Below are 22,522 nucleotides of genomic sequence, written 5' to 3'. Positions count from 1 at the left end.
AAGGAGGTGAATGTGATGCACATGGTTCTTTCTCCTCCTCCTCATTTAATCCCCACAACAACCATATGTCCACTAACAACCCAAATCCAGATCATGGGAAAGATTCTCATGAAACAGAAGGAAACATGTAAACCCACACATGCAAATACAGTGGTACCTCGGGCTAAGTACTTAATTCGTTCCGGAGGTCCGTACTTAACCTGAAACTGTTCTTAACCTGAAGCACCACTTTAGCTAATGGGGCCTCCCGCTGCCGCTGTGCCGCCGGAGCACGATTTCTGTTCTCATCCTGAAGCAAACTTCTTAACCTGAGGTATTATTTCTGGGTTAGTGGAGTCTGTAACCTGAAGCGTATGTAACCTGAAGCGTATGTAACCTGAAGCGTATGTAACCCAAGGTACCACTGTAATGTGTGGGTGCCCCTCTGTTAGTCTGGAGAGTCAGCAAATTAGTACCCAGGATGTTCTAATGAGGTACCTGACTCCCCCCGTATTCCCTCTAATTTTGGGCTGGAGGGTGATGGTTGCTTGCTTTCTTTGCTGTGTCAGATGGAAATATTTAGAGTGTTCACTTGTAATATTTAAACTGCTAGTCTAGAGGAACAGTAACAAATATTTAAAAAGTGATTCTCCAGACTTCTTCCATATTCTGTTATTCTGTCAATATAAATCTTCAGTATCCAGAGATACACATTCAGATCTCCCGCCTTGCTCACACACATAAATACACTCACCAGCCAGCAAAGAGAAATGCGGGTGCAGTTGCAACAAGCGTTATGAATGAAGTCATAGCTCAGGGCTACAATAATAAATTCCATCCTGGAGAAGGAAAGAGGAAGCTGCCAGAGCATCAAGTGAGTGGAAAATAAATGAAACAATAGCAGTTTGGTCACAGGATATTTTACACCTTTATATTCTTGGAGTGCTGTTTTCATATGGGGAAGACAGGGAGCCTAACCTGAAATTATGTTGCATATATTATTTCATTTGACGGTATTATATCTTTTTGGTTTTTCGTTTATAAATAAGCAGGTGTTTGCAACACTGGTGCAATATTGTAGGCATGCGTATAGGGATTGTTTGTTACATTTGCATCCCACTTTTCCTCCAGCTCAGGGTGATGCTTTAGCCTCACAACTTTTTCAGTCTCCCTTTTTGTGTCCTCTCCAAGATCTCCTATTTCCTAAAATTTCAGAAATCAGATATAAACAGGTCCCTTGATTTACAATCAATAAAATATGTTTCACAAAGAAACATCCCTCATTTATTTTTCTTTTGTTGGGTCTATTCGCTTACTAATTTGCAAAAATTTAGTGAATTGTTACAAATCAGACTCTCAGTCAGTAGTGCAAATTAGCAAGATTGTGTTGTCCATCCAGATTTTGTGAAGAATATTATACTAATGGGAATAACATGATCTGAAGCACATTTATGATTTGTGCCAGAAGCAAGGGTCACAACAGATAATCCAAAGGATTATTCTGTGATATGATGTTATTATTCTCGTCACTGTTTTCTCAAATTGTGTACTCACATAATAGGTCATGACCCTTTTTATAGATCCTCCACTGAGGATCTATTGCCAATATGTGAATAAGTTCCCAAATAAAGTAAATGGGGTAACAGAATTGAGTGACATGTGGTAGGCATGTTAGTAAAGTAAACTGCATGCTACACACCTGCTTTTTTGGCTGTGCCATGCCACAAGTTAGCATTTTGGATGAGCAATTTCCGTTCTGTTGTTTTCTTTCAACACATGGTGTTCAAAACAGTTAATAGAAAACTGTGTCCATTTGCTTATCCCAGAAGTGTGTAGTTTCTGCTGATTCTGCCAGATTAACATACACACATACATGCAGGGGGCATTTTAGTTGAAACTTAGAGCTATAACTTCTCATTTAAAATCAAAATGTAATGTCTGAAAGAAAATAACTATGATTCCATTTAACTTATAATCACATGGCACAAATTCCCATCTTTTGGAAACATTAGGGTGTTTTTTTAAAGAAAGAAATGTAATTAGCTTATATAGAGATGTCTCTAATAAAAAAATAGCATAATATTCACCTTTTTAAAATAGACCTTTACAATTGCTAAACACTTGGACAAACATGTATTTCAATTTTTCACCAGGCTGCACTTTTTCATTATTCTATTTCAATCAGGGTTTATTTATATTCTTGACCAGTGGTATGTTTTGCTGTCACTGTCTTTGGCAATCCACAAAGAGCTCATTGGCAGACCAACTCTGCATTACAAAGATATCTGCAAATGTGACATGAAGGCTGGTAACATTAACCCCACCATATGGGAATGCCTTGCAGTTTCTGTAGACAGTATACACAGGAGTGAGCAGAGGCAAATGGAGCACCGAGGGAAGAAATAACCATGGTGCACCCTTAGCAGCAATACCAGACACCTTCATCAGGTTTCAGGACTGAACCACTGACCATGGCATCCTCCTAGATGCCTGTGTGGGGTGGATATAGGAGGGACTGTGTTGCAGTGGTTCTGCTCCTACCAGCATGGCTGAGTACCGAGAGTAGCACTGGGGAATTGCTCTTTGACTCCCTGGGACCTGCGTTATGGTGTTCCACAGGGCACTTTTCTCTCTCTAATGCTATTAAAGATCTATATGAAGGCACTGGGAGCAGTCATTAGTGTTTGGGATACCTTAAGGACTGCCTGAGTTCTTCTACCCAAGCCTGATAACTCAGATGATCTAGAGGAGCGCTATTAGTCGTCCCCCATGTTACAGGGGACAAAACTGCATATGTACCAAATCTGTAATTGTGTGCACAATTATGGAGTAAGCTTCGCTGAATAACATGGGAGTTACTTCTGAGTAAACAAGTGCTTCCTCTGCATTAAATAGATTTTCCCTGCCATAAGTGTTGTAGAAACCTTGTGCCTAAATTATTGTACAGCACTTATTCTTGTAGGGGTGTGTGTGTGTGTGTGTGTGTGTGTGTGTGTGTGTATTTATCTGCTGCTTTTCTACTAAACATGCCCAAAGCAGCATATACAATCACATCAGTATATTTTAATCTTACTTTTGAGGTAGAGTAATTAATTAAATGGGAAAAAACAGTCTTGTTTATTTAGGTTTAGTTTATTTAGGTTTATTTAGTTATTAATATTTAATGCTGTATTTTTTTTAACACTCGATTGGGAGCCGCCCAGAGTGGCTGTGGAAACTCAGCCAGATGGGCAGGGTATAAAGTATTATTATTATTATTATTATTATTATTATTATTATTATTATTAATATCAGCCAGCCAAACATTACTGCTTTTCATACCAGTATTAAAATTGTTATGCAACATTGCTCTCTATCACATTGGTCCAGCGCGACCAGAAAGATCAAGCATCAGGTCAATGGTACACTGAATACTAATTATACAGTGGTACCTCTGGTTAAGAGCTTAATTCATTCTGGAGGTGCCTTCTTAACCTGAAATTGTTCTTAACCTGAGGTACCACTTTAGCTAATGGGGCCTCCCACTGCTGCCGCCCTGCCACCACACAATTTCTGTTCTCATCCTGAAGCAAAGTTCTTAACCCGAGGTACTATTTCTAGGTTAGCAGAGTCTGTAACCTGAAGCATCTGTAACCCGAGGTACCACTGTATTGTGAAAATTGCATCATCCATTGGATTGGACTCACTGACTAGTATTGACAGACCTGTGAGGCCTCCCCATGGATCCAAGGATGTTCTCAGATACTTTGATTCCAACTAATAGATCCCCTATCATTCTATGCCATATACTTTAAGATTGCATGAGTTGCTTTGTTTTCTAGGTAAGAAAACACAATAGCATTTAAAGCAGGTTCCAGGTGCAGTTATACTTTGATAGCATAGCATGCATTTGTGACCATTAAAGCAAATGATATTTGTGTCTTCAGTATGTTGCTAGTACAATTATTTATCCAGATGAAATTAAAGATCCATACTGGTTCAAATCTAATCATACAGCTAGAAGTACACTGACTGAATGGGTCAGTTTTCGTTTAATTGTGCCCATATTGAAAGTATTGTTGATTTACTGCGTAGGTTTTGCGTTGGATACCGGTACTTAGTCGTGCTTAGAGCTGAGTTAGGCATGATTAACAAGTCACATTGATTTCAGTAGGTCAAGTCTAGGCATAACGAAGTCTGGATGTAGACCTTTGTTTTTATGTACAAGGCTATTTTTGTCATGTCATCACTATGATGAGATTTTTCCTGCTACTATTTTTTTAGTATGTTAGAACCAAACATTTGAACAACCTATTTCATATATAGGCAACCCCCGATTTGTGCAGTTGTTGCACCCAGGTCATCTCACACAACAGCGGAGCTTGCATAAACCTGCCTTCCAGGGAGCCATGATGTTCGCATGCATGGTCATGGATCAATTGAACGCGTGTAAATCAGTCATTGTCTGTATTTCTGTGGTTTCTAAGCAGGCAGATGAAAAGCCTGTCTAAACAAAATTGCAGAAGACCTGTAGAGAGGGAAGTAATGGCACCTCCTATTGGAAGAGAATTCCACAATTTAGGGCCATAGAGAAGGCTCTCTAATGTGTCTCTAATAGTCTTGCTTCATCCATAGCTGGCAGGCAAAGAAGAACCTCTCCACCAGATTTAAGAGGGTGGCACAATGGTATGGAAAGAAATGGCCCTAAAGGCAGACAGGTCCCAGGCCAGGTTTCACCTCTCTGTTTGCAAGATGCTGCCAAATACATCACTGGTATAATTGTATTAACAATGAATTATTTTGGTCATTTGTTTTTGAATATGCAACCCCCCCCTTCTGTGAGTACTTACATTACAATTTCAAGCCCCCACTGTAATTTCTCTCTGAGATGAGCTGCGGTGTGAAGTGTTCAGCTGAAGGACTGTTTTGCTTTGTTGCAGCACCTGCTTTTCTTCATGAATATCCACTCCCCTTTTCAGATTGCCTATTGAAAGATACCGAATTAAGTATTGTTTTAAAGAATGCCTTTCATACATATACATATACATACACACACACACACACACACACATATATATATATATATATATATATGTATGTATTGGGGGGGGGAGAGAACGATAGTGTCCAACAGCCTAAATTGGTAATTACAAACCATGCAAAATAAATAATTTACTCCATTCTTCACTCCGTTTTTAAGACTGTGTCCTCGATACTGTGCTATAGCATACAGTTGTAAAGTTTAATCAGTAGGAGGTGACAAAAGCTAACACATCTACTAACTGAACAAGGAAAAGAAAAACAAGAAAAACAGTCCCAGTTTTGTTGCATGGGAAATTTATGTACCTATAAAATAAAAGATCAACATACAACTACATGTTAATCTGCAGTTAGAATACGTAGTCCAAGTTTTGGCAAACAAGGACAGGAAGTATAGCTGGTTTTGACCTTTTCTACATTCATATCCCATGTTTCCTCCAACATCCTCACAGCAGTGTAGATGGGTTTTTCAAGACACCTTCCCATCCATGTACCGGCTAAGCACAAATCTGCTCAGTTTCAGAGATGGAATTACTTTAGGTACCTTTGGACTATTTCCTGAGGCTTGTGAGCTAGAAACTATTCATTTAATATATTATTATAATTATATAAGGTATATGTGTGGCATTGTTCATACAAATATAACTCAGGATATTACAATAACACAGAATTGTTTAAGGTGATCTCATAGGTAAACTGATCCCAAGTCATTAAGGGCTTTATATACTAATAGTAACTTGAACCTTGAACCTGGCCCAGTAGCACATTAGCAGCCAGTGCAGATCTCTGAGCACAGGTTTTATATGCTGACAAGTTCTCATAGCTGTCAGTAATTGTGCTGCAGCATTTTGCACTATCTGCAGCTTCTGGATCAAATATGAGGTAAGCACATTGGTTAGTAAACCAGTCTTGAAGTAACCAAAACATGAACTAGTGCAGCAAGGTTTTCCCGGTGTGGCAAGGTTTTTGTAGCCACTTAGGCAACCTGAGCCTCCAATGAGAGAGCTGAATCCAGAAGCCCCTCGAAATTGTGAACCTGTTTCTTCAGGGCGAGTGCAACCCCATTGAAGGTAGGCAGCTGACTAATTTCCCAGCACAGGAACTACTCACCCACAGTGCCTTCATCTTGTCAAGATACTAGCTCAGTTTGTCCCCCCGCCCCCATCCATTTCACTAAATGTATGTTGAAGATGTACAATATAAATTATGTAAATAAATAAACCAATTGTGAAGTGTAGCATGCTTCAAAGGCATCACCCAGATGCACTGTACTTTTAGTTTTAACGTATGTGCTGCAGCAACCATACTCAAAATCCTCAGAAGCTGTATGATAATGCACATGTGGCAGACACTGTTGGCACAAACACACACTCCAAGGCTATGAACTACGAGAAGACGCCAATAAAGAAATCAGGGTTTTTGCAGTCACCTGGGGAATGAGCTCATTAAACACTGATGACAAATGAGTCAGACTGGGGTTGGGGGGAGATAAGATCCACACATCACTACTGCTATTGTGGCAGGCATATTGATTTTTCTGGACTCAATGATGCTACATACTTGTGGGTGTGGATGTGCGGGGGAGGTTGTTTTCATTCAGGATCCACTATAAAGTTTCTGCACAGCTATTGGTCACGACATCTTCAGCATCATTTTCCATTTCTTCACATTCTAGCTGAGACACCAATTAGCACCATTTTTGATCTAACACAATTTAATGGGGCTTTTGTGTGCATTTGTGCTGGTCCGTCCAGGGATTGTTAGTGAGAATGAACATTGATGAGGCTGAAACCATTTATTAAGATATTACTGAATTTATATCCCACTCTTGGTGACAATCTAAGGTGATATAGTGCTGGATCTATGTTAGCAGTGCTTTATAATGATAGCTGGTAGTAGTGGAACACAAATAGTGTAAGTAAAGCAGACAGTTTTCGAGAAGATATCAGCCGAGCTCTCATGAGTTCATAGTTACAAGCAATAAGAGAGAACCACCATACATCCCTATCCTACAAAAGGTATCTGAAGAAGTGTGCATGCACACGAAAGCTCATACCAAGAACTAACTTAGTTGGTCTTTAAGGTGCTACTGGAAGGAATTTTTTTGTTTTGACTATGGCAGACCAACACGGCTACCTATCTGTAACTACAAAAGGATGATTGGTCTACATTGGGTTAGGACAGGGGTCAGCAAATATTTTCAGCAGGGGGCCAGTCCACTTTCCCTCAGACCTGGACTATATTTTGGAAGAAAAAAAGAACGAATTCCTATGCCCCACAAATAACCCAGAGATGCATTTTAAATAAAGGACACATTCTACGCATGTAAAAACACCAGGCAGGCCCCACAAATAACCCAGAGATGCATTTTAAATAAAAGGACACATTCTGCTCATGTAAAAACATGCTGATTCCCGGACCATCCGCTGGCTGGATTTAGAAGCCGATTGGGCTGGATCCAGGCCCCAGGCCTTAGTTTGCCTACCCATGGGTTAGGACAAAGAAGGCAAACAGTAAAGTATGGCGACATAAATCCTAATTCTTGCAGTATGCCGCAGAAGTGCTTGCTTTAGCACTTGTCTAATACTTAAGAGGATGATGTGGGTCACACCTAACTCGAGAGAGGTACAATCCATAGCTGCTTCTGTCATTCTTGCAAGCACATTGACACAGTGGACCTCAACGGTGCTGAAATATGTGGCTCACAATCCTCTACACTTGCGGTAGTCATCATATAACATAAGTTCACTATATGCTAAGTTTATAAAAACCAAGGCCACTTCATGACACGGGGGACATGTTTCTCAGATGTCTTTCAAATTTACAAATGACTGGTTTGCTGCTGCAGCCTGGATTGAAGTTGTTTACAGCTTCGTGCTAAGTAGAAAGTTCAAATCAATTATTGTCCATTAGAGTTAGGTATAACTGATGGAATATTCCCAGAGGAGCACTGTAAATGTATCAAGACGTCTTCCCCCATTATAGAAATGGGAAGGTATGGTGAATTACTTACCTTCTCTTTTACACTTAATGTCTCTGAAGTGCTGCTGGGCAGAAAAAGCTTATGTCGTCTCACTGGGATTTACGAGAGGTCAGTATGGTAGTGTGGGCTGTGGAAATCCAGAAAAGCTCCAAGTCTACATCTATTTCAGCCTTGCTCAGAGTTAGGGCAAAGTGCAGAAGATGGAAAATCACAGCTTAACAACTGGCAGTGGATTCAAATTCAAATAAAATATAACCAGCCCTAACCCAAGCACTCTATTTAAAGAGGTTCTTATAACAATAACTTGTCTCAGAAATCTGAACATTGGAAAATGTATATACACAGTGATATTCTAATTTGAATACAAAAGTATAGTCACTGATAGTGAACATGCTAGCACATCAGATACACTTAGACTAACATTCTTTCATCAAATCCTATTTTTATTTGACTTGTACAAACATGCAGAGTACAGTAATAATTTCTTCCCCAAGTAACCATTGTTTCCATCACAGCATTTCTATGCATTTTAATTTTGTTTTAGAAAATAATGTATTTTACTTCATAATTTTTGGTTGGATTCGTTATTATAAACATTATTATGTACATTTTCCCCCTTGGTGACTTTGCAGTCTACTAGGGAAAGACTGTAAAATGGGCAAAAAACAGAGAGCTGTGGTTTCCTTTATGTAGAGCTTTCTTTCTCTTCATCCTTGATTTATATCCAGCACGGCCAACCCTTAAAATATTGTTAAACTACAGCTGCTATCACTTCTGACCATTGCTCATGCCAGCTGGGGCACAAGCAAATAAACATTCATAGATTTTTGCAAACAAAAGAGAAGCTCCTTATAACAGGAGAAAGAATGGTGGGCAGAGTTAAAGTGAGTGATGTGTAGGGAAGTTCATTGAGAATTAAAAAGGCTGGTGATCAGGACAGCTGGTGAAACCTCCCAGGGACTGCTTGTTGGCTTCATATTGGCATCTGGTTGAACACTGAGAGAACAGGATTATGAACTAGATGTGCCTTTGGTCTGATCCTGCAAGACTCCTCTTTTGTTCTTAAAGGGGGAGTCAGGTATGTTGGGTCAATTTATGAAACAGAGACATTTTTCCTCTTCACTGAATGACTGCATGTTCTTCGTTGTTCTGCTCCACGGTTGTAGGTTCAAATGCTTGATGAGTTCTGCTATGGGTAGATGCCAGGGAAATATATGCCTCAATCCATGTTTTACTATCTCTTACAGCACAATCCCAACCATGTCTACTCAAAAGCAAGTTCTGTTGAATTCAGTGGTGCTTATTTCCAGAGGAGTGGTGTTAGGATTGCAGCCTTACTCTTTTAATTGAAAATCTAGGCTACTTTATACAGCCTCCCACCTTTGGGCCTAGCTGTAAGGCTTCTAATACAGTGATACCTCGGGTAAAGTACTTAATTCTTTCTGGAGGTCCGTTCTTAACCTGAAAATGTTATTAACCTGAAGCACCACTTTAGCTAATGGGGCCTCCTGCTGCTGCCGCGCCACCGGAGCAGAATTTTTGTTCTCATCCCGAAGCAAAGTTCTTAACCTGAAGCACTATTTCTGGGTTAGCGGAGTCTGTAACCTGAAGCGTATGTAACCTGAAGCGTATGTAACCCGAGGTACTACTCTATATAGCTTTTTATCACATGAAGAGGGGATCAATCCCCACTCTGAATAGTTATAGTTAACTCAGCATATCAGAAGATTTCTGTGGTAAAATGGAAGGAGGAAACATGGAAGATTAATGTCATCCATCTTTGTGGAGCAAAATTAATGTGGTCCCTGCAGGCGAAAAATGATACTTCCTCTATCAAATGGTGACATTTTAGTTGGATGTACAGATCACCCATCTCCATCAGAAAACAGAAGACAATATATAATATGCAGAGAATTACAGACAGTCTGGACTACTAGGCTATCAAAATTAGTATTACCCCTTAGGTGGAGATGCCAAAATAACCAAACTAGTTTGGAAATACTGTGGTTAGACTTCCTCAAGATTCACAATGGTCAAAAACCCTATCTTCAGAAGCATGGCTATGGACTGGGCTCCAGGTGTTGAAGTAGAGAAGCTGTAACAATAAGGCAGGTATCTTATTCAGTGGGGTGACTTTCCTTACTATGTAATATTGGACAATGCCATATGTATGTTTAGAAACTTGACAAAATGTCAAAAAATGGAAATAGTTATTAAATTGCACATTGGAAAACAATGAACCTAGAATTGGGGGGGGGGTTAATTACAACAAGGAAATTTGGGATGGGATACAAATCTTAATTGCTTATCAATTTAATAAACTGTGATTATGGCACAGGTCAGATGTTATTTGGCAGAATTTTAATAAAATTTTATGGATACCCCAATTAAAGTCTCTGCCATGTAGAGAGAAAAGCTATCTTAAAAAACATCCTAGACATGCAGCCAGATTTTTTGCAGATTCGTTCAGAAGTAAATGCCACTGAGTTCAGTGGACTTTGGGCCTCAATCCTATACATTCTTCCACCAAACGCAATGCATTTTTCTTAGGATTGTGCAGTTAATGTGTTAATTAGATTTCATGACACATTCAAAGCCAACTTGAGTTCAGAATGTTCTCCCTCAGTGTTGATATTTGATAACAGACTTACAGGTTTTTTTGGTAGCTTTGTTAAATGGAAAGTTGCCGATATGACAGGATGTTAATATTTATCCTATGTTTACATCTTTTACCATTTACAAACATGATAGGACTAAAAAGGAAAAGGTTTATATTCTATGTACAGAACATACAGATTTACTCACTTGTATGTGTATGTAAGGGACATACCACAGAGTCTAGGACTTGCCGATCAGAAGGTCACTGGTTTGAATCCCTGCGATGGGGTGAGCTTCTGTTGCTCAGTCCCTGCTCCTGCTAACTTAGCAGTTCGAAAGCACGTCAAAGTTCAAGTAGATAAATAGGTACCGCTCCGCCAGGAAGGTAAGCAGTGTTTCCATGCGCTGCTCTGGTTCGCCAGAAGCGGCTTAGCCATGCTGGCTGTACGCCGGCTCCCTCGGCCAATAAAGCAAGATGAGTGCCACAACCCAGAGTCGGCCACGACTGGACCTAACGGTCAGTGGTCCCTTTACCTTTCTGCGTATGTAAACATTATATGCATGCTAGATAAAGTCATGTTCCTTTAAATATAATAATATGCTCTATCTAAGTATATGCATTCCATTCTAGCAAGATGTAAATAGGAATAAGTATCTGGTATGTTTGTTTCATTTGTATGCTGCCTCATAACACAGAGTTCTCTGGGCTGCTAAAAGATTACAAATGAAAACAGTTGAAATGCAAGTAAAACATCAAGACATTAAAAGAGAACAGAAGTACTACGGTATGTAAATAGAACAAAGCAGAATTCATCACGTGCTCCAAATTAAGAACAGACCACAAATGTCTTCACAAAGTTGACACCAGAAAGTCCCTAGGAAGGCTATTCCATAACCAGGGTACGACTTTTGAAAGGGGCCTTTTGCGGTTGGCTGCCTACCTCAGTTTATTCAGTGGAGGAACCTTGAGCAGGGTCTCCAAAGAGGATATTGGGAAGAGGTGCTTTTGGGTGCTTATGTATACTTGAATAGACACATGCCATACACTGAACATAAATTTTCATCTAGCTGTATCAACATTACAGAAATGTAGATGAGTATGATCTTTATGGTTATCTGTCCAGTTATGCCAATAAAGCACAGACATATTTCCGAAAGAGAAGAAAGGCTTAGAAACCAACTGGTGTATTGTGGCATCAGCTCCTCTGGGTTAAACAGCCAATAAAAGTTTTGGGAAATTACAGCTGACTTTTTGAGAGCTATGAGTGAGTGTGACTGCAGAGAAATGCCCAAGAGATTGTTGTTGAAGAGTTCCCATGTGTGTGCCTAAACATATTGTCTTCATACTAGAGTTTGTCAATTTCCTCCTCTCAGTAGTGCAGCCATGAACATACCCTGAACACTGTAAATGGTAGAGCTTTTGCAATACCAAACTTTTCTATCTAGATTCACATTCACTGTTCAAAATATGGCAACCCTATGTCAGCACTAGGGGACACGGGTGGCGCTGTGGGTTAAACCACAGAGCCTAGGACTTGCCGATCAGAAGGGCGGCGGTTCGAATTCCTGCGACGGGGTGAGCTCCCGTTGCTCGGTCCCTGATCCTGCCAACCTAGCAGTTCGAAAGCATGTCAAAGTGCAAGTAGATAGATAGGTACCGCTGCAGCGGAAAGGTAAACGGCGTTTCCGTGTGCTGCTCTGGTTCTCCAGAAGCAGCTTAGTCATGCTGGCCACATCGACCAATAAAGCGAGATGAGCGCCGCAACCGCAGAGTCAGCCACGACTGGACCTAATGGTCAGGGGTCCCTTTACCTTTTTTATGTCAGCACTGGCAGCTGATAGCTACTGATGGTGGGATGTGCATGTAGGACCTCTGAATTTTGGAGGTGGTGGTGTTTCTGTGTTTTTGTTTCTGATTAGCTCAGCCCTCTGTGTGTTTTCCTTTGGATTTTGGCCTTTATTTCTGTCGGAAGTAGATAAAAGAGAAGAATGTACTTTGACTGAACATTATATGTACTAGGTAGTAATTCACTTTGTTGGAAGATGGGAATAGACCAGTCTAGTACTACTACAGTGGTGCCTCGCTAGACGAAATTAATCCGTTCCGCGATTCTCTTCGTCTAGCGGTTTTTTCGTCTTGCGAAGCAAGCCCATTGACAGCTTAGCGGATTAGTGCTAGAGCTGTCAAGTGGCTTCCAGCGATCAGCTGTTAAGCGGCTTATCAGCGGAACAGCTGATAAGCGGCTTAGCAGCTTAGGAAAAGGGCAAAAAAAACAAAAAAAAACCCGCCGGGGGACGCAAGATTTTTTCGTCTTGTGAAGCAACCCCATAGGGAAATTCGTTTTGCGAAGCGCCTCCAAAACGGAAAAACCCTTTTGTCTAGCGGGTTTTTCGTCTTGCGAGGCGTTCGTCTTGCGGGGCACCACTGTATCTGCTTAAACAAGTGTTATTGCTGAGGGGAGGAAATAAAGTGCATGCCTTTACCTACCAGAGCGGACTTGGAGAAGGGCTTTATTCTCCAAGTGAAATTTCTCGGTGAAAATTTTTTAGTTGGAAGGGACCTTGAGGATCATCTAGTCCAGCCTTTCTCAACCTTGGGTCCCCAGATGTTGTTGAACTACAACTGCCATCATCCCTAGCTAGCAAGGCCAGAGCTCAGGGATGATGGGAGTTGTAGTCCAACAACATCTGGGGACCCACAGGTTGAGAAACACTGATCTAGTCCAACCCCCTGCAATGCAGGAATATACAGCTGTCCTATTCAGGGATCGAACCTGCAACCTTGGCATTATCAGTGCCATGCTCTAAGCGACTGAACTATCTCCCACCCTTCATCCAAAGATCTCAGGGTGGCTCACCAGAATCAGGGATGGACAGAGCTGTAGCCCTGGAGGGCATATTGTTAGCTTCTCCTGCCTTTGGAAATGAATGTATACCTCATTCAGGCCTTTAGAGGTTAAAAACAGCACTTGGTATTATATTACTGTTGGTTTTGGATTACTTCAAAAATCCTATTTTCATTTTCAATATATCTTTAACTCAAAATCAACTTACCATCCAATTGAGTTCACGCAGATGATGCTCTTACCCCAGAGTACTCTGCTGGGTGATAAAGTCAGTTTGATGCATTGCTGGAATACAACTGTGAAATAGCTCTATCAGCATGTTTCAAGCAGCTGTGGTCCCTCCAACTGCAAGCAGCAAGTCTCATTGAAAACATGAGATAAGAAGGACAGTTTCACTGTCTTATGGAAGGTAGAAAAGCCCTGTTGCACTGTCAGAGGGAGGGAAAGCCTGTGTGGTTATGGGCCAAGACTGAAGCATTGCTATAAATGAACTATTGTGAGCATCAGGACAAATTGCTCTGGTTTGCCTCGGATAGATATACTGTACGTGCAGTTTATCAGGCAACACTGTCTCTGTATGCAAAATATCTTTCCCATGAGACCTTGCAAAAAGAAAAGAAAAAATCAAGTCTTTCTAAGTGCAGTAATTGTGAGCTACTGAGCTATGTAAACTAAAACTTCCCATAAATTCACCAATAAACTAAAGACTGTGCCTCTATTGTCTGCCTTTTAGCAGATTGTTATACACCACAATTCCCTAAGAGGTCTATGCAGTATAGGCCCTGCTTTATAGCTTCACAGAGATAGATAGTAGTGTTCACAATTAGCACTTCATGTATGCTAATCAGCCTGCTTAACACTGTCCAGTTCTAGAACAATGAATCAATGTTCACAAACAGAATAGTACAGAACAAGTGATGAGAGTGCCTTTAAGGATCAGTGCAGATAGCAGCCAGGAAGCATCAGGTCTGCTGAAGTGATATTCTCCTAACATCTAACAATAATATATTTATAGTGCCCTGCACCCTACCCCAGTCCTATCTGTTATTTGACAGTCTGAATCTGGATCCCTCTATAAGATTTAGTCCATAAAATGCATAACACATTGCAGGTGTAATGTTATTAAGAAAAAAATCTTCGGATTATTGCACTTATGTCTTTCCTTTCCAGCAAGTGGCTCATGGCAACCTACTGGTTCTTCCCTTCCTGATTTTATCATCGCAGTAATCCTGTAAGGTAGGGTAGGCATAGATAGGTGGGAATTTGAACCTGTCTACCTAGTCCTAGTCAAACACTCCAGTCACTATACCAAACTAGTGCTTGAGAAATAGCAGGAAGGTTAATCAGGTGGAAAGAAGTCTAGTTGTAAATCCCAGTAAGGAGTAGATAACACACTTCCCATACTCATTTTAGAAGAGATGTGCTTTTTGTGTTTTCTGATTTTTTTGGGCACCAGTTTTGTCTTGCTGGTCTGGCAGCTGAAAAGAGGAAATGAAGTGGATGGGGGGAGTCTCTGGGCTAACCATGATCAGCAGTCACACTGTAAATGTCTATCCAATCAAGGAGGGCACAACAACTGCAGAGGTCTCACTTTGCTCTGCAAATTGTGGCGTCTCGGTGCTTACAGGCAGCGTGCTTTCTGTCAATCAGTCTGTGACAGATAACACTTGGCTCCACAAGTACTTAATTCCCTCCATGCTCAGTGTGAACTGAACAGAGTAGAAAATCAGTGTCAAGTAAAGGTGAGAAAGCGGGACGGAGAATTTATCCTAATAAATGAAAAGCTAGATGTAAACATAAACACTCTGGTCAAATGCTTAGAAGTTGCAGTGATGTGGTATGACATGGAAGAGCCTGTGATTGACTTAAAGACTGACATCCCTGTAAAAAATTACAGGGAGAGGATATTCTTGTAAGGAAAACAAATCTGACCCTGGAAAACCAGAATGGAATTAAGTTTTGAAACAATATAAGAATGAACAGGAGAAATAATATGCCTATGAGACTACTGATAAAGCATCCTGGTGGAGTAGAATTGGAGAAAGGAAAAAGACTTGACTTGGTGCAGTTTTGCAAGCAAAGGAAAGACAAGCTTGGTGCCATGATGTGCTTCCTGTCCATAAACACATCCCAAAGGGTGTATGATCTACCCCTGATGTAGATCCAGCCATGTGTGCAACTGCAAAGATGTGACAGGAGGTGGGGTTACTACAGAGGCGGACTTAGGACAGTGCAACTGGTTCACTTGTACTGGGCACCAAGCCAAGAGGGTGCCGCAGGGGGCACTGCAATAATGATAAACAACGGAAGGCGAGAGGTGGGGGGATGTCTGAATTTGGCATCCCACAGGTTGCTGCTGAAATTCTAAAGCCAAAAGTCTGCCTCTGGTTTGTAGGTAAACTTTAGAAGACGAACAGCAACGGTGGGGAATCTGTTGAAGGTTCTTCCTGCTTCTAGGAAACCTTTACACCAGAAGAAAATTACTTAGCCTTTGTTAGTCAAGTAAAGAGCTCAGGCAATGGTCTAGCCGAGCATTTTTCAGGGGGAAGAACAATTTATTTAACAACCTAGAATTGTATTGGCATAAATTGGCACTACTACATGTGCCACATAATGCCTGTTCTGCTTATGTTTTAACGTATGGTTTTGATTTTTTCTTGGTTTTATTATTTTATCTTTTTGTAAACCACTTTGACGAGGGTTTGGTTTTTTTTTTTTGTACAATCAAGCGGTATATATGTTTTATTAAATAAATAAATGAGGTTTTTAATGAGAAACTGGCAAGGGCAGGAGATAAGTAAACATGGTGGTTTGCATCTGTCTAGAAATAATCCGCAGAAGCTCCTTGGAAAGAAATCACTATATGCATGTATATCTGCATAAGTAAGTGGAAGCTGTGAACGTGGTTGCATATGTCACTTGCTACGGATTTATGTGCAAAAATAAATAAAATCTAAGCTTGAGCAGTTTTGGTTGGAGCCTATAATATGTAGACATGCTTCTATATTTACCTATACCTTCTTACCTACTCTTAAGAGCCTGTTCCTATGAGCTGCTGCAGTAACAATAATTCATAGAATCAGGTAGTAGTTCCTCATAGAGACATATTCTTTCCTATTAGGATTATTTATTAGATTTCTTACCCACCCTTCACTATAAGGTGCCAGAATGGCTTATAACCTTGCCAATATGCAATATTATGAACAGTTAAAATGATTTACAATTTGCTAGTACCAGTGCTTGTACACAAGCAACCATTGGGGCCACTGTGTCAAAACTCTTCCTCACCCTTCCTGGCAGAACCTTTGCTGGCGTAAATTCCTCTGATGAGGGCAGGCACAGCTAGGAGTCCTCATCCAAAGCATGTCTGGGTGTTGTGCATTTTATATACTGAAAGGTTCTCCAGGTTTTCATTTCAAAGCATGCACCCACCACATTGCAGTGTTCGCAGGATAGTTCTGCAAGTTCCAGTGCAAAGGCAATAAGTCTTCATGTAATGATGTGGGTTTGGAGAGAGCGCTACTGCAAGATGGGCGGCTTTGTTGGGCGGTACAAGGGACTGCTAAAACTAGATCTCCTTTTTTGAAAAAAGGTTGGCTCTGATCACAAGAAATTCAGTGTGTAGCCCGCAAAGAGCAGATTTGTATGGGAGTTGTAGCTGACTAGTCTCAAGGCAACATCTAAAAAAGTCCATTGTCAGCTTTCCTTCAGTAGAAAGGCCAGCTAAATTATCAAGACAAACTCTGAAGACTGCAGGCTTGAAACTGGGCCTTCAGATTAATCTGTTTTGGCTCCTGTGCAAATTCCCTCTTTGAAAAACGGAGCATTAGTACTTGGGTCACAACATGGCATGAACAGCGATAGGTGGGTTGGGACTTGTCCCTTGAAATCAACGATGTTATATGGAGACTATTCAGTAGGTGCTAGGTGAAAGTACATTTTATACACCTTTGCCAAATCAGATTGGCCTTAAGGCTGGTAAAAGAATAGCAGTTTCACAACAATGAATTGCTGGGGAAATGTGCTACCTTTTGAAAATGTGATATCTTTAGAAGTATTTCCTTAAGAGAAGGCATTTAGGTCTGGCACACAAAATGAAGAATCATTGTGCTATAAACTAGAAAGGCCATAAGTGGTTTGCCTTGGTTTTAAAATGACAAAACAGCAGAGCTTTATGACCTTTCCTTACTTAACATGGTTATATCAGTACAAACTATTTTTCTTAAGTTAATCCATAGGATCGGGCATTCTGTGTGGTTTCTTTGCATTGGTCGTCACTGTTTTATGTTGTGACTCAAATGTTAGCGTTTTTCTTATGAAAGAGTGAGTCAGGAGTTGAATCCAACAGCAAAGTTTTCATGCTGAGGGTCTTCAGAGTTTGCCTTGCTTTTTTGGCTGAATTCTGTTAAGATAAAAATTCTTTGCACTCTGCCTTAAAACTAATAGCATATAAGAAAAGGTAATTTCCTACATGAAGTGGGGGAGGAAGCCGCTCGGGTGCCTGGGGCAGCGCGCCTGGGGTGGGGGTGCGAGCCGCCCATAGGGGTGGGGCACACCATGGGGCCTCCGGAGTCTGCCTGCCTCCTCCCACTCAGCCACACTACAGCTGGAGGGGAGGCAGCGGCTGGACCATTCAGGCAGCACAGAGCCTGCATGCGCACAAGCCACTGCGTCTCTTCCAGGAGAGACACGTGGCTCGGGTGTGCTGCAGGCCCCACAGTGAGTGCTGCCCGGCATTTTGTCACCCCCCACCAGTAGTGATACCTGGAGCAGTCCACACCCACTTACATGACCTTCCAGGTAAAATTTTTGCAGTTATGAAACTACACTCCTCAAACCAAACAAATCACTTTAAAAAAAAAATATGGTAGATGTAAGTGGATCTTTGCCAAAGCAGGCTCCTTAGTTCAGAACTCTCCCTGCAATTATTAATCATTGTTGATAATAATAGAATGAAGATTTTTTTTAAAGGGCAAAATCAAGTATTTTGCATGGAATTCTGTATGGGATTCTCACTGTTGTAGCACTGTTGATGAAAGAAGCTACATTAGCAAAAGAAATTCTTTATGAGCAAATACTAAAGCACAGGAACTTTGTCCCATACTAAATCCATAGTCCCACACTCTGAATTAATTTGCCCTTTAAAAATACAAATGTCTGCTGAAACATAAGACAGCTGAAAGCCTTTCTATATTTACCAGAAGTTATGTAAATTTCAACGTAGATCAAAATTTGACTATAAATTTGGCTTTATATAATTTCCTTAGACATAATTGGCTTGCTGGACTAGATAATGCACGCTTAACAATGGTTCATCCACTGAAACAAAATCATATGTTTATCTGCTGCTAGTCCTGCACAGAAGATCTGGAACTTGACAGAAAGGGAAGCAGCAGTGCAAGGGATGATCTGTGTGCGAATTGACCGACTCCAAAGTACTATTCTGGGAGGTGAGAAGGAGGTGAAATTGTTCTCTAGTCGGGCAGAAAATACCTTTGGACCATGAAAAGCACTCTAGGTGGGGAAAAGTGCATGAAAAGTGTGTCAAAATGAGAGTTATGAACAGAGTCAATACAAGACCATGGGTAAAATCTGTTCAATTTAATGGAACATTAATTTGACATTCTGGACTGGATATTTCATAGGGCTTTTATTGAGGAGTGCAACTCAGGAGTGGGCCAGACCAATTTAGACATTTTAGTGATATTTTTAAAGAAACGCCAATAAACTCCCACTCCGCTACCATTCTTTCTGCATTAAAATGCTAGTTTCATATTCAGACTTTGCATGCATGTGATACAAGTTGTCATTTATTTATGAAATTTCTAGCTTGTTCTTCATTAAAATAATGCCAGAATTGGGTACAATATAATAAAATAATAAAATCAAAAGTATATAAAAAACAATATGGTACAGCAGTAGTAACAAGCAGCAAAGGCAAGCTTGTCCATCTCCACCAATGAATAGTTAGCCAAAGACCTTGGCAAATAAATATACTTTTAACTGACACTGGAAACCATCATAGTCGGCACCAGTCAAACCTGGGAGGGCATTCTATTATTGGAGTGCCATTATTGGCCATGGCCTCTCATGTGTTATTGTACAGTGGATGTTCAGCAGATGTTAAAGGGGCATCTCTGCCTGATTATAACATATGGGCAGATCTTGAGACGTGTAAGACTTTATATGCCCAAACATCCACTTTTGCTCAGTAGCAAGTAGTGCTGCTCCTTCAGAATGGGTATAATATGTTATTGGCAAGTTGTCCAAGTTAACAGCCTACCAGCATGTTCTGCACTGACTGTAGCTTCCAAACCAAGCCGAACGACAGCACCATGAAGAGCACATTGCAGTATAATCCAGTCATGAAGTTACCAGTGAATGGATCATTTTGGCCAAGAACAGCCATAGGTAATGTACCGGCCAAAGTTGGTTAAGGTTAGTTTGCTTCTGTCAACAATAATGGATCTAGAAGTACCTCCAAACTATGTGCCTGTTCCTAAAGGGGGAGTGCAGCCCCATCTAGAACAGTTTTCCACCCATCCACAGTTAGCTATGGGCAGCTGGGTTCTACAGTAAGCTCGCAACTTGGTGGGGGTTCCATTCCGGTCACACCTAAAGCCAGTTCTATCTGGCTTGCTCAGTAACTCATGTGAGTGATAATTAGGGAGCTGCAGCTCCAGTGCAGCATCAAGAGCAGACTCACATGGAGTGCATTGCTGTAAAAACTATCAATGGCTACTAGTCCCAGTGGCTATATTCTACTCCACTTGTGGAATCAGCATGTTTCTGAATACTGGGAATCACAGGTGGGGAGAGCTCTAAGGTTTTCTGCTTATGGGCTTCTGTTCTGGTTAGCCACCTGTGGGGACAGTGTTGGAATAGATGGGCTCTTCTTGTGTGCTTCTGAGTGCTGTTATGTATTCCTCTTTAGGGTGAATTTTGTGCAGAACACAAGATTTTGGCTGTCTAGTTAAGTGATTTATTTTATTTAAATTTTGTTTCTTAGTTTGTTTTGCTTCTAGTACTAGGACTCACCAAAGGGCACAGGCTTTCTCAAGCTTACAAGTTGATTTTGTGTGCACATGAAACTTGCTTCTTGGGAAAACTCAACTAGAAACTGCAGGAAAGGGCAACCTCTGGAATTTTTTACTATTGGACTTCCTCCTGCTGGACCGAGGGGATTATTATCTGTTCTGAACTGGCATCTAATAAGTTGAGGAAGACAACCAACAGATAAGACGAAGGGACCCAGCTGTTTTCATCTAGCCATGGAGAGAGATGTACAGTATTGCCCCAGGCCAAGCAGGAAAAACATTTTTTAACTAATTGGTTGCATTTGGCTTTTATTTTTAGATGTAGTGTTGTGGTAACAATAATATCAGCATTTGGTATTTTTCAAAGTATGTTGAAAATTCTGTTAAATTGTCTTTGTTTAAATCCCTTTCTGTTCTCATTGAAAGGATTGCCTTTCTGACAAGAGTAGTGGCACTTTAGAACACTCTCATATCATTTTGTAGTATTAAATAAAAATATATATGGATAAAAATGAAAAATAGAAACTGGGTTGACTGATAATTTTACTTCTTTATGTTCATTGCTTTGTAGTAGAATATCAATCTGCCTTAAAGTTTCATACCCAGAACAGAAAGATCTCTGCTATTGATTACCAACAGGACAACCTTTTTCCTTTGACAGGATACCTGTGTTTCTGCCCAGTTCTGCTATAGTCTCAACCCTTTGCCATTTCTGCTTTTCTAAACTGCACTTTGAAAAATATTCAACTGAAATTAGAGTGGCTGCTCTAAAGATTTCTCATATCTGAAAGGGAATATTATATATCAGTTAGCCAGGAAGTTACAGGATTTGGTATTTATGAAGGCACTTATGCTTCCATAAATAATTTCATTAATTGAAAATGCAATGCTGCTTCCTGTTTTCCAAGGGATGTCTGGAATTCTAGTGGTATTTCATGTAAGGTTGTTGAAGAAGTTTGCATACTTTGTGTTGAAATGGGGAGAATGTACAGTCATGCCTAGTCTATAAGATTGATTTGTAACCAACAAAGGAAATGTCTACTTATGAGACACAAATCAATGTAACCAGGCTGTGAAAGTGCAGACAGAGATGTGAGAAAATTATTTGATCATTAGTCTTTCTTGGAAAAGAAAGGAGGCCAAATTCTTACCTCATTTGCATGGATACTTTTCTACTAAAATCAATCAGGCATATGCCTACATATCCAAGAAGAGAATTTAGCTCTGATTCTAGGAGATTTCAAAATAATGTATATTAGAAAAGGGTTGCACTGACTTAAGTTTTGTGCAGTCTACTTTTACTTTTTCTGGACTCACCAAGGGTTATTCACGTTTTAAGTGTACAAAGCAAGAGTGTGTTGCCAAGTTTGTGTTAATCTGTGCTATGTTGTCCTGAGTATGTACTCTTGCTTAACAATATGACAAATGCTTTGCCATCTCAGAGCAAGGTACAGGTCGTATGGAACCATGACACTAGGTGGTCAGATGGAAATTGGCCATTGGTTAGCCATTTGAACTAAATGAAAAGTTCAGCATTTTCTGAGGGAAAGTTCAGTAAACGGTGTGTGAGGCGTTTTTTGATCTCAGATATGAGCCCGTGTTACTTCATAACTATTGGTGCCATAGTGTGTCTGTTCTCTAAATATAGAATTCTATCATTTTATGAAGAACTCACTGTATGCAAAAATATCTATTTTTTACATTTGGTATTAAAATGACATGTGTGAATGTTGTTACTGTAGGGTAAAATGCAGAAAATAATTTAATGTACATTCCTAGCCAATGTAGGTTTTATATTTGCTTGGTTCAAATTTAAATCAATTTAATCCTCAAGTGTGTAAAAGTCCTTACATTTCTTTCTAATCTGATCTGGAAATATTATTTGATGCCTAAAGGCTTATCTTCACATGTGACTATATCAATTCTATTCATTTCATATGTTTCTTTTTGTGTTTGCTTTGCTTTTCTGTGCATTCCTGTAGCTAGGTATGTCAACATAGGTGCATTTGTTCAAAAATTCCTCAATTTGTTCCACTACCTTTCCTTTAAGAAAAGTATTG

At 40.3% G+C, this 22,522-nt stretch overlaps 1 protein-coding gene across 44 annotated transcripts in view; it reads left to right on the top strand.

Annotated features, from left to right (window-relative positions):
- The window catches only part of ZBTB20 (zinc finger and BTB domain containing 20), a 641,091-nt gene that overhangs the window by 547,513 nt on the left and 71,056 nt on the right, over positions 1 to 22,522 (top strand). For 2 of the 44 annotated variants that reach the window (XM_083736555.1, XM_083736550.1), the window contains exon 9: positions 18,778 to 18,875. The exons of the other annotated variants lie outside the window; for them this stretch is intronic. The gene's annotated coding sequence lies outside the window, so the exon portion shown is untranslated. The remainder of the gene's footprint in view (positions 1 to 18,777; positions 18,876 to 22,522) is intronic. 44 annotated transcript variants of the gene reach the window in all.

This window comes from Podarcis gaigeae (assembly GCF_964106915.1).
Source record: "Podarcis gaigeae genome assembly, chromosome: 4".
In the NCBI taxonomy this organism is placed as follows: Eukaryota; Metazoa; Chordata; class Lepidosauria; order Squamata; family Lacertidae; genus Podarcis; species Podarcis gaigeae.
Note: the sequence above shows the minus strand (reverse complement) of the source record. Positions and strands in the feature narration are given on the sequence as shown.